The sequence below is a fragment of the Notamacropus eugenii genome, chromosome 6, assembly GCF_028372415.1.
Source record: "Notamacropus eugenii isolate mMacEug1 chromosome 6, mMacEug1.pri_v2, whole genome shotgun sequence".
Taxonomy (NCBI): Eukaryota; Metazoa; Chordata; class Mammalia; order Diprotodontia; family Macropodidae; genus Notamacropus; species Notamacropus eugenii.
Window position 1 is genome coordinate 382,569,864 of NC_092877.1, and position 13,264 is coordinate 382,583,127.

At 42.1% G+C, this 13,264-nt stretch overlaps 1 protein-coding gene across 3 annotated transcripts in view; it reads left to right on the plus strand.

Annotated features, from left to right (window-relative positions):
- Positions 1–13,264, plus strand: part of IL1RAP (interleukin 1 receptor accessory protein) — a 148,827-nt gene that overhangs the window by 40,346 nt on the left and 95,217 nt on the right. The gene's annotated exons all lie outside the window — the stretch shown is intronic.

Genomic DNA, 13,264 nt, shown 5'->3' on the forward strand with positions numbered 1-13,264 from the left:
GTGGTTCCCAATGGTCTTGACCCTTTGTGAGGAAAAGACATAGCTCTTGGAGGAGAAGTATTCTCAGTGCTCCTCCATGATTCACCAGGCATGGCCTGACATGGGTCACAGTAGCCATTTTTTGGTCTGCCAATGGCAGCTCTCTTGATGGCTACCAGGAGATCAAGTTTGGATCTTTAAATAAGACATTGCTTATAGCTTTAGTATCAGGGGTTCTCTCCTCCCAGCAATGCTGCCCCCAAGAATCCTCTAGGGGAAATTATCCACTAGACAATAGACTAGAGGACATTTGGTTTTTGGGTAAGGCCATTGTCCTGGTGCGAATGCTTGCCACCTCCTTCCCTTGCAGTGCAGCTGATCATTGTCTGGTATGGCATTAAAATATCTCTGAATCACTGAGGATGGCGATGGCTGTTGCTATGGTATACTAACTCACTTGTAGTCATTGTCTCCCATGGAGAATTTGTGAAGCCAGATTAAGGTTTGTAGATCAATCTCCTTACCCTTTGTCTTCTTATCATGGTGCAACCATCCCACCCAGGGTAAGCCTCCTCTGTTAGTTGAAACATGTATAGTCATCTCCCCTTTGCCATTATCTTTCACTTTTATTGCCTAATCCAGATCCTGGTCCAGAATTCTTTGCTGATGACTCATTGGTATTCAGGCTAGCTTGTCTATAAATTCTTTTAATTGTAGTTAGCTTGCCAATGACTATTGGAGCCTTTGACCTTTTCCTCTGGGAATTTGTGAAAAGATGTCTCCATTTCATTTACTCCCTCATGGGGGCTGAAATACAGACTTGAACATCCTTGAAGCTGATCCACCTGGCTTCACACCCCATCCACATTTGCTCTTTCCTCTACATGGAGATGTTGCTTATGTTCCTGCCCCACTTTGAGCAATTTTTCATAGGAGATTTCTTCCTTCCACATCTACCTCATTCTACCCATCCCCTAGAGATACATATTCTGCTGGTAGAGAGGTATCCTTCAGATGTTTGGGGTATGGTGGGTACTTTAGTTAGGGACACCTAACTGGTGATTCCAGATTGCAAAGTCTTTTGGATCACTTGATTCTGAAAACTTCATAATGTTTTGGGCAGAATACTTTCTTCCCCCAGTCAGAGCACAATCTTCCTATTAGGTCTCATTCTCCGCAACCCTTGGCAATGCTTTCTCATCAATCTTCCCTGCACTGATGCAGAGCGTTGAAGACCTTCTCTTCCCTCTTTTAGTATCTCAGGGATGTTGTAACACTCACTAGATGGGTTGCCTTCTGTTGTGTCTCATTCTCACTCTAGGATGGACCCATATAAACAACAAATACTTAATACTATCCAGATAGAGTTTCTAGCTTTGAAAGAAAAGCATTTTCATTTGATTTCCTGCCCTTCCCCACTCTCTTTGTGGTGTCTGTTCTGTAAAGGGAAATGTTTGAGTCTTTCCTGAGCCTGTGTGTCTTATGTTGACCCTTTTGTAACTATTTATAATATTAGATATGAAAGCCATCTTGGAAATGTTTGACCTAGCTATTGAGGAATTCCAAGGGTCTATGACTTAGGATTTCCCAAAGGACCCACATCAGTCCTTACACTTGAGCATAACTTGGGGAAACAGAGTTAAATAGGTGTCCTATAAAAAGTGAGAGAACTTTAGTGGACTACTAGCTTAAGATAACTTGGTGGTGTTGTATTATATCGAAGCTAAGAAAAGCTCATGTTAATCAAACAATGAATTCAGAAGCATTTCGTATGCACTTGGGATATATCAGGCACTACATACAATGCTAGGGAGATACCAAGCAAGGCAGCAAGTGTAACTGCTCTCAGACACTGATAGGGAAGTCTTCCATACATACAAGAGCCACTCTGAGTTAGATGGGAGTCAGTCTTAGAGAGGAAGGAATTAGAATTTGGGGAAACAAGAACAGGCTTCCTGCAGAAGGTGGGATTTAAACTGATCCATAAATTTAAATGGGAAAAGTACATTTTAATTTTCATTAGCCTCTAAACTGAAATTTAGAATTTCTATCACCTATTTATAACCATTGTTCTGAGAAGGGTTCCATAGGCTTCACCAGATTGCCCAAGGGGTCCACGACCAGAAAACAGACAAACAAAAACCATAAACAGATCCTGGTCTAGGCTGCCATGTGCTGAGTTACCAAAGACAGAATGACTGCAGGTAGGGAGTGATGGTGGATTCTCTTTTACTTTGATGTTATCAAATCATACATGAGGTATTATGTTCACTTTGGGGTGAGGGGCATATTACGAGTTACATTAAGGATCTGGAGGGTTCAGAAGGGACCAATCAATTCATCACAGATATTTCCCTTGAGCAACGGAATGAGTTAACTTGGAAGAGGTGTCGTTGAGAGGATATGACAGATGCCTTTGATTATTTGCAACACTGTAATGTAGGGAAGGGATTAGTTTTGTCATGCTTGGCCCCAGCGGGCCGAACTAACTATCTATCTGTCTGTCTATCTATCTATCTATCTATCTATCTATCTATCTATCTATCTATCTATCTATCTATCTATCTATCTATCTGTCTGTCTGTCTGTCTGTCTGTCTGTCTGTCTGTCTGTCTGTCTATCTATCTATCTATCTATCTATCTATCTATCTATCTATCTATCTATCTATCGATATTGAATCCCATCCACATCCGTCTGGCTCCCTCAGGAGGGAAGGCTTGTTTCCCCTCACTAGGTACTTTTATATGGAAGCTGGGCAGCCCCTTGCTGGACATATTATCCAGAGGATCCTTTTCTGATATAGATTGAACTAACTGGTCTCTGACATTCTTTCCAGTTCTGAGATTTTGTCAGTTTCTTATTAATGTCTTACATAATTAAACTTAAACCAAGAAAATTCCCCCAAATGTGAAGATTGCCCCATAAAGTGGCTTTTTGGCTGCCTGAAGGAAAGACCATACTTTTTTATGGTGATTTCCACCACTGGATGAACATGCTTCCCTTCCAGCCATCTCATGTCCTACCATCTCTCATCAGAGGAATGATATCATCCTCACTGGGCAAGAGCCCCTTTACTGATTCACTTCCCTCATATCTCGAAGCCCCCATGGTTGGGGAGCATGTAAGCATGACAGCTGGCCAGTGGGTGGTTATCTCTTTAGACAACCGTATTGCTGACTTACCCTAGCCCATGACATGTTTCTCCTTAGACTCTTGGCAAAGCTTATTGCATTTGTCATGGAAACACCACCCACTCATGTCAGGGCCCCACCTGTTCAGTTTCCCAGCTCTCTCTTCCATTCCTCTCGTCTTTCCCATCTCTCCACAGAGAAGCTCAGTGCCATTCTTTGGAGGGCAATGAGGTTGCCAAGAAGTTGGAGACACTGATGTCTCACTGATGAATGAAATCACAAGACAGTGCTGGAAAGTGTGTTTCTTAATGAATTTGCCTGTGGTTTGACTGAGAAAGCCCTTCTTCCTGTTTAGTTCTGGAAAGGGAGCTTTCCACCCAAGAGCTGTGACTCATCTCTCCATAGTGGATCCTGAGCCTCAAACTTCTTAAATAAGTTGAGCTCTCATACCATCCTCATTGAGTCACCCCACAAGCAGGAAATATGTGGTAATCCCCGCAGCCCATCTGGCAAAGATTCAATTGCGATCGTTATGAAGAGGTGAATTGTGTCTGCGTCTGCACTTGGCTTCCCAACTGGGAGTAGGGAAAAAAGGGAAGCATTGTTGCTGAAAATAAAGTGGAAAGGGGAACAGGGTGAAGAGAGGGGGTGGGCTGTGGGAGAACATAACTGCCTGGCCCAAGACATCACTAAATCTCTGTCCACGAAGGTACTAGATATCATTCATTACATTGTCACGGACAATCTTTGTGCCACTGACTCACCTCCTGAGGAAGAGGCTAGCTATCGAAAGACAGACTCATCCAAAAGGCATAGAAGCTACGTAGCTGGAGTTGAAAGAGATTGTATTTTGTGATCTAGTCAAGTTTTCTTCTTAGAGATGAGAAAACTGAGGCCTAGAGAAGCAAAGCAATTAACGCCAAAGTCTAGAGATTGTGAGCAGTGGCAGCAGCCCTGAGAATGGAAGGAGGGTGGTCTGACACCAAAAGCAATCCTCTGGCCAGTAAGAGAACAAATGATGAACTGAGTTTCTAACCCAATACTTTGATTCATTTTCAATATCTATCATTTTATCCGCTCTCATAGTAGTTCTCAGATAGTTCACTATGAAAGAATAAGAACCAGAGGGTGACCTGTCTTGGGATTTTTTTTTATCTGAAACCATTGGCCTAGATGAGAAAAAAATGAAATCATAATAAGGATAGCAATAATTAAGATAATCACAATATTCTCCTGGAGCTTTAAGGTCTACAAAATATGTTCCTTACATTATCCTATCAGAAATTTAACTTGCTTCCCTCAAAATACTACAGAATAGTGGTTTGCCATCATGTGAATTATCATGTTTAAGGAATATATTATCCACTTCCTAGGATCTAGATGGAAAGCTATGAGAGAACTCAGAGATCATTCAGCCTAATCTCTCACTTTTTTTTCTTGAACAAATTAGAAACTAAGGAATTGAGAGATTCAGTGACTTGTCCAAGGTTGCACAGCCATCCAAGGCAAGATTCGAACACAAGTCTTCTGGACTTTGAGTTCAGCCTTCTATCCACTACTTCTTCATAACACTTGATTGAGCCACCTTTAATTTATTCAGGTTGCAAAGGATCCCATTCTGATTTTATAATCCCCTAGAGGAAACTCTTCGTGGTGCCAGGATTGTGCCATTCAGATTTTCTCTGTGGGAGCATTCACCTTTTTCAACACAGTTGATAATACTTGAGTCTGTCTCTATCTTGCCTTCAGAAAGTGAGTTGGAGGTGAGACTTAACAAAGACAAGTGGATTGCCAGGCTTTGCAGGAATTTCTCCATTAAGGACAAACCTTCCGAAACCCTCTCAGTAGGGTTTCATGGTCCTGCCATGTACTCAGCCCTTTCTCTTCCTTTCTTACTCTGCCTTTTTTTATTCAGGGAATATTGAAATGTTTTCTTCAACCAGAACTGAAATCAGTCTTTGTAATTCTTTTTTGGACAGCAAGGGTTCATTAGGTGTGTGTGTGTGTGTGTGTGTGTGTGTGTGTGTGTGTGTGTGTGTGTGTGTGTGTAAAATCACCAATGCTGTGGAATTTTCTTCTTGTGCAATAGACGTTTCCATCTTTACATCTGTTTCACTTTGGGTCTGTTTCCCTGAAAGCATGTCAGAAAGTTGAAGTGTTGCTTATCAAAATTGGCTTCATAGCAGCAACAAATATGTGAATCCTGCTTCTCCCCTTTGAGAAGGAAATACACACCCAGACACAGCTCTGCTTTCCGTTCTGTGCATTTTAAAATATTGATAATGCTACCAAGAACACTTCCTAGATGAACTCATTCACCTAACAGTGGTGGAGCCCAGAGCATTGTCTCAGTCAAACTGAGACCTGGGAAAGACCTTAACTTAAAAAACTAATAAACAAACGATGTCTCCCCCTGCATTTGGGGCCATCTCCAGTCATCTTGATCTATATCTTGCCACTGGACCCAGATGACTTCAAAGGAGAGAGTAAAGCTGGGGACTTTGCACAGCTGTCCCTAATTTAAATTCAATTCACTTGCAAGTCATGGCATCACCTTCATGATGACACATTGCTCTTTGAGCACAAAGAACAATTTGAGAATAGTAGTAGTTGACCCACTGGGCATCCAGTTGGGCAGTTCTAGGTGGGCAATGCAGCTCTCTCCCTCCTTTCTTCTACATTCCTTTCTTCCTGCATTCATTTCCTCCTCCTCCCTGCTTCCCTCCATCCTTCTCTCCTTCCCTCCTTCTCTCCCTCCCTTCTCTCCCTCTGTGCACATAGGAAATCATTCCCTTACCTGTGGGTGCACTGACCAAAGGAATACAAATTTTAATTACTAAAACCTTGAGAGATATCTTGGGGTTTATGGGCTAGATTTCTTTGTTAAGGACTATGCCTTAAGCACAAATCACTCTGACTCTCATTGATTGGCTGATGGTAGGTTCCAGCAGAAGCCTCCCTTGAGCATTGTTTGACCCTGATCACTCACAGTGACTGTAAATTGAAATTGTTTCTGTTTTGACCCGAATCCCCGAGGGTCTTTGCCTTCCAGATTCCTTTAGTTTGTTTATTTATTTAGTTTTGGCTAAGTAGAAGAGGTCATTCTTTGCCTTATTTCTTACCTAGCCTTAATCACTGAATGGGCATTGCCTCAGTCAAACTGAGACCTGGGAAAGTCCTTAACTTAAAAAAGCCAAGGTCTCCCATTGCATCCAAGGCCATCTCCAATTGTCCTGATCTCTATCTGACTACTGGAAACAGATGGCTCTGGAGGAGAGAGTGAGTCTGGTGACTTTGAATAGCCCTCCCTTACTTAAATCTAATTCATTTGTAAGTCACAGCATCACATCCTGATGCCATGGTCTTCTTCAAGAAGGAAGGTCAAAAAAAAGTAACAATCCACCTTTTATTTTTCAGTGAAGACTGAAGTATTTTTTGCAATCAGGGCTCAAATCACTCTTTGCAATACTGCGTTGGACAGCAACTGTTCACCAAGGTGTGTGTGTGTGTGTGTGTGTGTGTGTGTGTGTGTGTGTATGTGTGTGTATATGTGTGTATATGTGTCTGTGTGTGTCTATGTGTGTCTGTGTGTATATGTGTGTGTATATATGTGTGTGTGTCTGTGTGTGTCTGTGTGTGTATGTGTGTGTGTGTCTGTGTGTGTCTGTATGTGTATGTGTGTGTACGTGTGTGCATATGTGTGTGCATATGTGTATATGTGTCTCTCTCTGTGTGTATATGTGTGTGTATGTGTGTGTATATGTGTGTGTGTCTCTGTGTGTCTCTGTGTATATATGTGTGTGTGTGTGTGTGTGTGTATGTGAGTGAGCACAATCACCAATGCTTAAGGAATTTTCTTCTTGTGCAATAGACATTTCCCCCTTCGTATCTGTTTCACTTTGGGTCTGTTTCCCTGACAGCATGGCAGAAAGTTGAAGTGCTGCTTCTCGGAGCTGGCTTCATAGCAGCAACAAATATGTGAATCCTGATTCTCACCTTTGAGAAGGAAATACATATCCAGACACAGCTCTGCATTCAGTTCTGTGCATTTTAAAAATATTGATCACGCTAACAAGAATACTTACTAGAAGAACTCACTGACTTACCAATGGTGGAGCCCAGAGCTAAAACAAGGAATTCTTGTGCCTGGGGCAAATGCCATCAAGAAGTAGAGCCTAAGACAAGTCTCAGGAAGTCTCCATCTCAGGCCCACCCCCACTTCTGACTCCTGCATTGGCCATTTCTTTCCTTTTAGGTGTTTGAGAGATGTGCAAAGAAAAATGCTGATCAGCGCTGTCTTGCTGTGTGTTGCACAGGTCGTCCCCAGTGCTTGGAATGCAACACTTTCTCCTCCCTCTTTGACTCCCTCATTCCTTTCCAGGCTCAACTCTTCCCCCCTCCCACAGAAATCCCTTTTCCCCAAATTCTTGTGCCTTCCTCCATGATTATCTCATACATATTCTATAGAATTGTACACGTCCATATACAATGTATAGATGCAGAACTAGACACTCATGTACATAAGCATGTGAATATTCACACATGGAATTCATATATAACTCATTTGCCTTTTGAAAGGATACACACATATAAATAGATATGAGTATATGTGTTATCCATATGGGCATGTATATACATGTGTACATATGTATATACACTCATACTCACATATGTATACTATGTACTCATAATTAACGTACACACATGCAGATATATATGCACATGTATGGATGAATGGATGTACTCCTGGGTGCATATCTCTATCCATATACATGTGCTCACTGTATACATGAATGGCTTATATGTATGTTTGTGTGTATGTATATACACATGGGTATGTAAATATGCATGTGTATACATAGATATGGGTATATATATCATTTGTATATCCTTATGTAGGTATGTGCATGTATGTTTATATATACATGCATACCTATATGTGTATAAGCATGTTGTTTGTATAGTATGTATATAGCAAGTCTACAGTATGTATAGGCATATGTAAATATGTATACACCTACCCCAGGATTACGTACACAAACCTACATATATGCAATTTCTATGCACGGTATACACATACATATTTATATTTCTAAGTCCTATAGAGGGGATTTCTGTAGGAAGAGAGATGAACTGACCCTTGAAGGAAATGCAGGAGTTCAAGAGGGAGAAGGAAGAAAAATATTCAGGGCACTGGGCTGACCTGGGCAAGGCATAGGAAAGGGATGTCCACAAACACTTCTCTTGGCGTACTCCTCAAAAGAAAAAAGCGACAAGCCTCAGAGGTGGGGGTTGAGGGAGGGCTGGGGGAGAGGCTCCTGAGGATTGTCCTGGGCTCCACTTGTTGAGGGGACTAACCCAAGCACAATAATTCCTTGTTATGGCTCTGGGCCCCACTACTGTTAGATCACTGAATTCATTTAGCAAATAAAGATAGAAAGAATTATAGCTAGAGACAGAAAGAAATAGAACAAGTTGTTATCTATTTACATAGGATCATTGTCTGTCATCTGTCTCCAGCTCTCTACCTGGGTGTGCATGTGTGCATGTGTGTATGAATATACGCTATCTCCTCCAACTAGGTTTAGATCTTCAGCTTCTTGAGGGTAGGGACAGTTTAATTTTTGCCTCTGTCTTTATAACCAGCATGCCTAAGGCAGGGACTGGTATATGATTGGTGCTTAATCAATGCAAGCTGATTGCTGGTGAGTGAATCACACTATGAAAGAGAGGTGGGAGTAGGGAGCATAGGTGGTGCACTTGAATGGACCTGTGCAGTGTGCAAAGAACCTGGATAAGGGACTCCTTTGATTGTTGAACTAAGGCAAGGTGGTATGGAGCATTGGCTTGTATTATATATAGTGTAGCCCTGGATATGAACTTGGGAGATCTGGATTCAAATCCAGCCTCTACTACTTCTTTGTGTGATATTGGGCAGCTCATCTAAACTTTCCCTCAGTTTCTCCATCTATAAAGTTTATGGATTGGACTGGGTGATCTCTCAGGTCTCTTCCATTCTCAGTCTTTGATCCTAGATATGAGATCATGTGCTGAAAGGAGGGATGAATTTGGGGTCAAGAGAGAGTTGGTTTTAAACCCTACCTTCAACACAAATTTATGATGTGACTATGGAAAAGTCAGTTTCTTTCTGAGCCTTAATATACTTCTCTGAAAATGGGATGAAACATATCTCCCTGAGTGTCTGGGGGTTCAAATGAGATAATGCTGACAAAACTCTTTACACCAGCTATTATCCAAGGACTCGCATGGTGCCGCTTTGCCTTTTTCTGTCATTTCAGTTGTGTCTGACTCTTCATGACTCCATTTGGGGTTTTCTTGGCAAAGGTACTAGAGTGGTTTCCTATTTCTCTTCCAGTTCATTTTACAGATAAGGAAGCTGCAACAAACAGACTTAATTGACTTTCTCATGGTTACACAGCTACTGTGTGTCTGAGGTCAGATTTGAACGCTGGAGGATGAGTCTTCCTGACTCCAGGCCCAACATTCCATCCACTCTGCCAATGAGATGCCCATGTGTGTATGGTGCGTTACATGTATGTTGTCTGATTCTTTAAAAGTAGCTTTTCGTCAAAATTCCCCTTTATGTCTGTATTTCTCATGTTCATCCACTTCCCCAAGTCACAGCCAGAATGCTTGTTTGGAATGGAAAGGCCCTGGAGGGACAGCAGGTCTTGTCAGTAGACCGCATTATAGCATTTGGGGTCTAACTGTTATGGATTATTATCATTATAATTCTAATAGTAATTCTACAACTACCGTGGCCAACCACTCTGCTCCCACACAGATGTATGTGGGCTTAGTGCTGATGTTGTCTCACCCTGGAAGTACTTGATAGGCACACTCTCACAATTCAACACACATTCATGAAGGACCATTATATACCAGGCACTAGTATAGGCTCACAAAGATTAGACTTAGTCTCTGGAAGCTTGGGATTTATTTCTACTGGGGAGAAAGAACTTGAACACAGAGAAATGGATGTAAAGAATGGACCAAGTTTAGAAGAAACAATTTCAGGAAGAGGAGAGGCCCACCAACCTGTTGGGAGGGGGACGGGAGGAGACAGAAAAAGTCTGGTGTAGATTGTCACCTGAGCTCCACTTGGAAGGAAAATTGGAAGATTCATTGTGAGAGGCAGAGGGGAGGAGGGAGAGTATTCCTTACATGGCTGAACACCCACACCAAAGAATAGATGCATATCTTACAATGGCTTATAGTAGGAGCCTTGAGCATGACAGCTGGGCTGGACCAGACCATGTATGAAATGATGTAGACTGGGGTCAGACACTGAGGGGCTTGGCATATCCTCTGGAGATCTGGGATTATATCCTAAAAGCAATTGGAGCCAAATGGAGATTTTTCAGTAAGGAAGTGATGGGACCAGAGCTGTACTTTCAGAGTATCTGATTGGCAGTTGGGTGGAGGAGCGATCTGAGAGGGGAAAGGCTCGAGGGCTGATTAGGAGACTATTGTAATAATCCAGGCGAGAGATCCATGTCTCCCAAGATAGAATACTAATCCTGAAATGGGAAAGGAATGTGGAGTGTCATACAGTTGAATGAGTTCTAATTCTGAAATTAGAGGACTGGGTTCAATCCCCAAGTCTGAGGCTTGTGACCTATGTGACCCCAAGGGAAATCACTTGGAGGAAGTGAGCTTCCTCACCTGTAAAATAGAAAGACTGGACTCCCTGGCTTCTGAAGTCCTTCCTATCTCTAGATCCATGCTCCCTTGCTTCCTTGTTAAAGAATTTTCCTTCTGAGTGACTGGTTTTCTTTTCAGAGTTCCTTTTTATCCGGCTTCTAAATGGAAATGTAATGTATTTTATGGTTCATTTGGTCACCATGTCTTCAGCTTTGGGGGCAGCAGTCCCATACTTCCCTGACTGTCTCAATCTGCTTTAATGCTTCTCTGGGACAGCCAGTCCTATCCCTATTGCCCAAGGCTGGTCATCCTGAGCACGTCTGCACTTCAATAGAGTTCAGCCAAATAAGACCAAACTGGACACTTTGGGGAAACTTGGGAGAACACTAATATCATTTTATTCAAGGATATAAAGGGCACTGAAATGGTAATGTGACCCATTGTGTTTTCAATTCTGCTCTCCAGGGGGGGAAATGACAATAATCACCTAAGCTTTTCTTGGCTGTTGGCTTCAGTTTTCCCTTCCCTTGGGACACACATCTGAGTGCCTTGTGATGGCATAGATATGATCCTGGGTTTGAGAAGGCTATTCCTGTAGTTCCTTTGAGTTGGAATAATTTCAAAGCTAGAGAAGGCTGAGCATCCTACTGACTAGCTCTTGTCTGTCAAGCAGCATAGCTGGATGAGGAAAGATAGGTCCATCATCTAGAAGACCCCATGATGATGAGCTTTCTTGGCACAAAGACAACCTACCAGGGCTTGGAGAAGAAGAGAATTCTCCCTCCATTCCTCCCTCTCTCTCTCTCCCTCCTCCCTCCCTTCCTCTATCCCTCTCTCCCTCTTTCCCTCCCTCCTCCTTCCCTCTGTCTCTGTCTCTCTGTCTCTCCCTCTGTCCTCCCTCCCACTCTTTCTCTCTGTCTCTCTTTCTCTCCCTCTCTCTCTCTCACTCTTTCTCTCTCCCTCCCTCTCTCTCAGTCTCTCTTGCCCTCTCTCTCTCCCTCCCCCCCCTCACCCCAGCAGCAAGAACTCAGACACACACTCTTTCCTTGTTTTTTTCCTCTAAAGTCAGTTGCATTTCTTCTCTCACCAGATCCTGCTGAGCTTTCTCCGGCTCAGGCCAATGAGATGGATTTCGAATGGGTAGAATCAGCCCTTTTAATTCTGTTGGCTTTGCAAGTGTTGGCTTCTTTAAGGATTTGTACATATACTTGAAAATTATCATTAGCTTCTGATGCCTGGCTAATGACTATTATTGAGGAAAAGAAGTACTTTCTGAATATTGCTGTGTCTAATCAAAGAGAACTGATGTCTTTCCAAGGAAAAATCAGTGCATATGATTGTGGGGGGAGGAGCCTCCATTTGAGAATTCAATTTCCCCTTAGTTTCACCTTTATGTCCACTTTTTCCCTGAAATATAGATTTCCTATATTGAAAGGAGCTTTCTGAATCCCTACCCTCTGATTGGCTAGTAGTCAGTGAGTCCATGTTCCCAAGCAAATTTTCAATCAATCGAAAGTTAATACTTTAAACGCATCATTTCCCAAAAGCTAATTGCCTTAATATGTGAAAGAATGAATAAATGAATGAATGTGCCCCACCTCCATCCTTGTGATCACAGCCCCATTCTTGTTTAGTAGTAAAATTAGCGTCAGGGTATTGCGTTATCTAATCTAATAAGAGAAGAATAGGAATATAGGGAGATTTCCTAAATGACCTAGAGGCCCCATCAATACATAAAAGCTTCCCCCCACACATACACACTAAAACTTTTTTAGTATTTTCTTCTCGAAAATATTGACTTGGTCAGCATTTCATTCTAATTCAACAGGCATGTGTTTAGCACCTTCTAAGTATCAATTAAAAAGAGAGGAAGCAAGCTGTGGTGCATAGAGAACTAACCTTGGAGCTGGGAAAACATGGATTCAAGTCCTGCCTCCACACTTCCTTGTTGTATGGCTCTGGACAAGTCATTCAACCTCTGAACACCCTAAGCAAGTAGCTAAGAAAATTAGCTGCAGAAAAAGTTAAATTTTAGGTGGTAGAGGTAGTTTTATCACCATCACAGGATATATTTCTTTCTCCCTCCCCCTAAAAAAGGAAAGGAAAGGAAAAGGAGAAAAAAGAAGAAAAAAGAAAATGAAAGGAAAAGGAAAAGAAAGAAGAAAATAGGTAAAAATTAGCCCTAGGCATGAAGAATACAAAATAAAGATGGTGGTCCTTGATCTCATGGAGCCTGTTCTGTGGGGGAAACACCATGCCTATAAAAAAGTTTCTCCAAGTCTTGTACAGAGAAGGTACAAGATAACCTTTAGGGGTAGAAGCAATAGCAGTCAACCACAGGGAGGTGAGCCGCCACGCCAGATAGTTCACATTAAAATGATCCAATTGCACACAGCCCACTGAGACTTTCTTGCTTGGCACCACAAATTTGTGTGTATGGAGATGTGGGTAAGGACATTTCTTTTTGGAAATGAAGAGGAAAATGTAA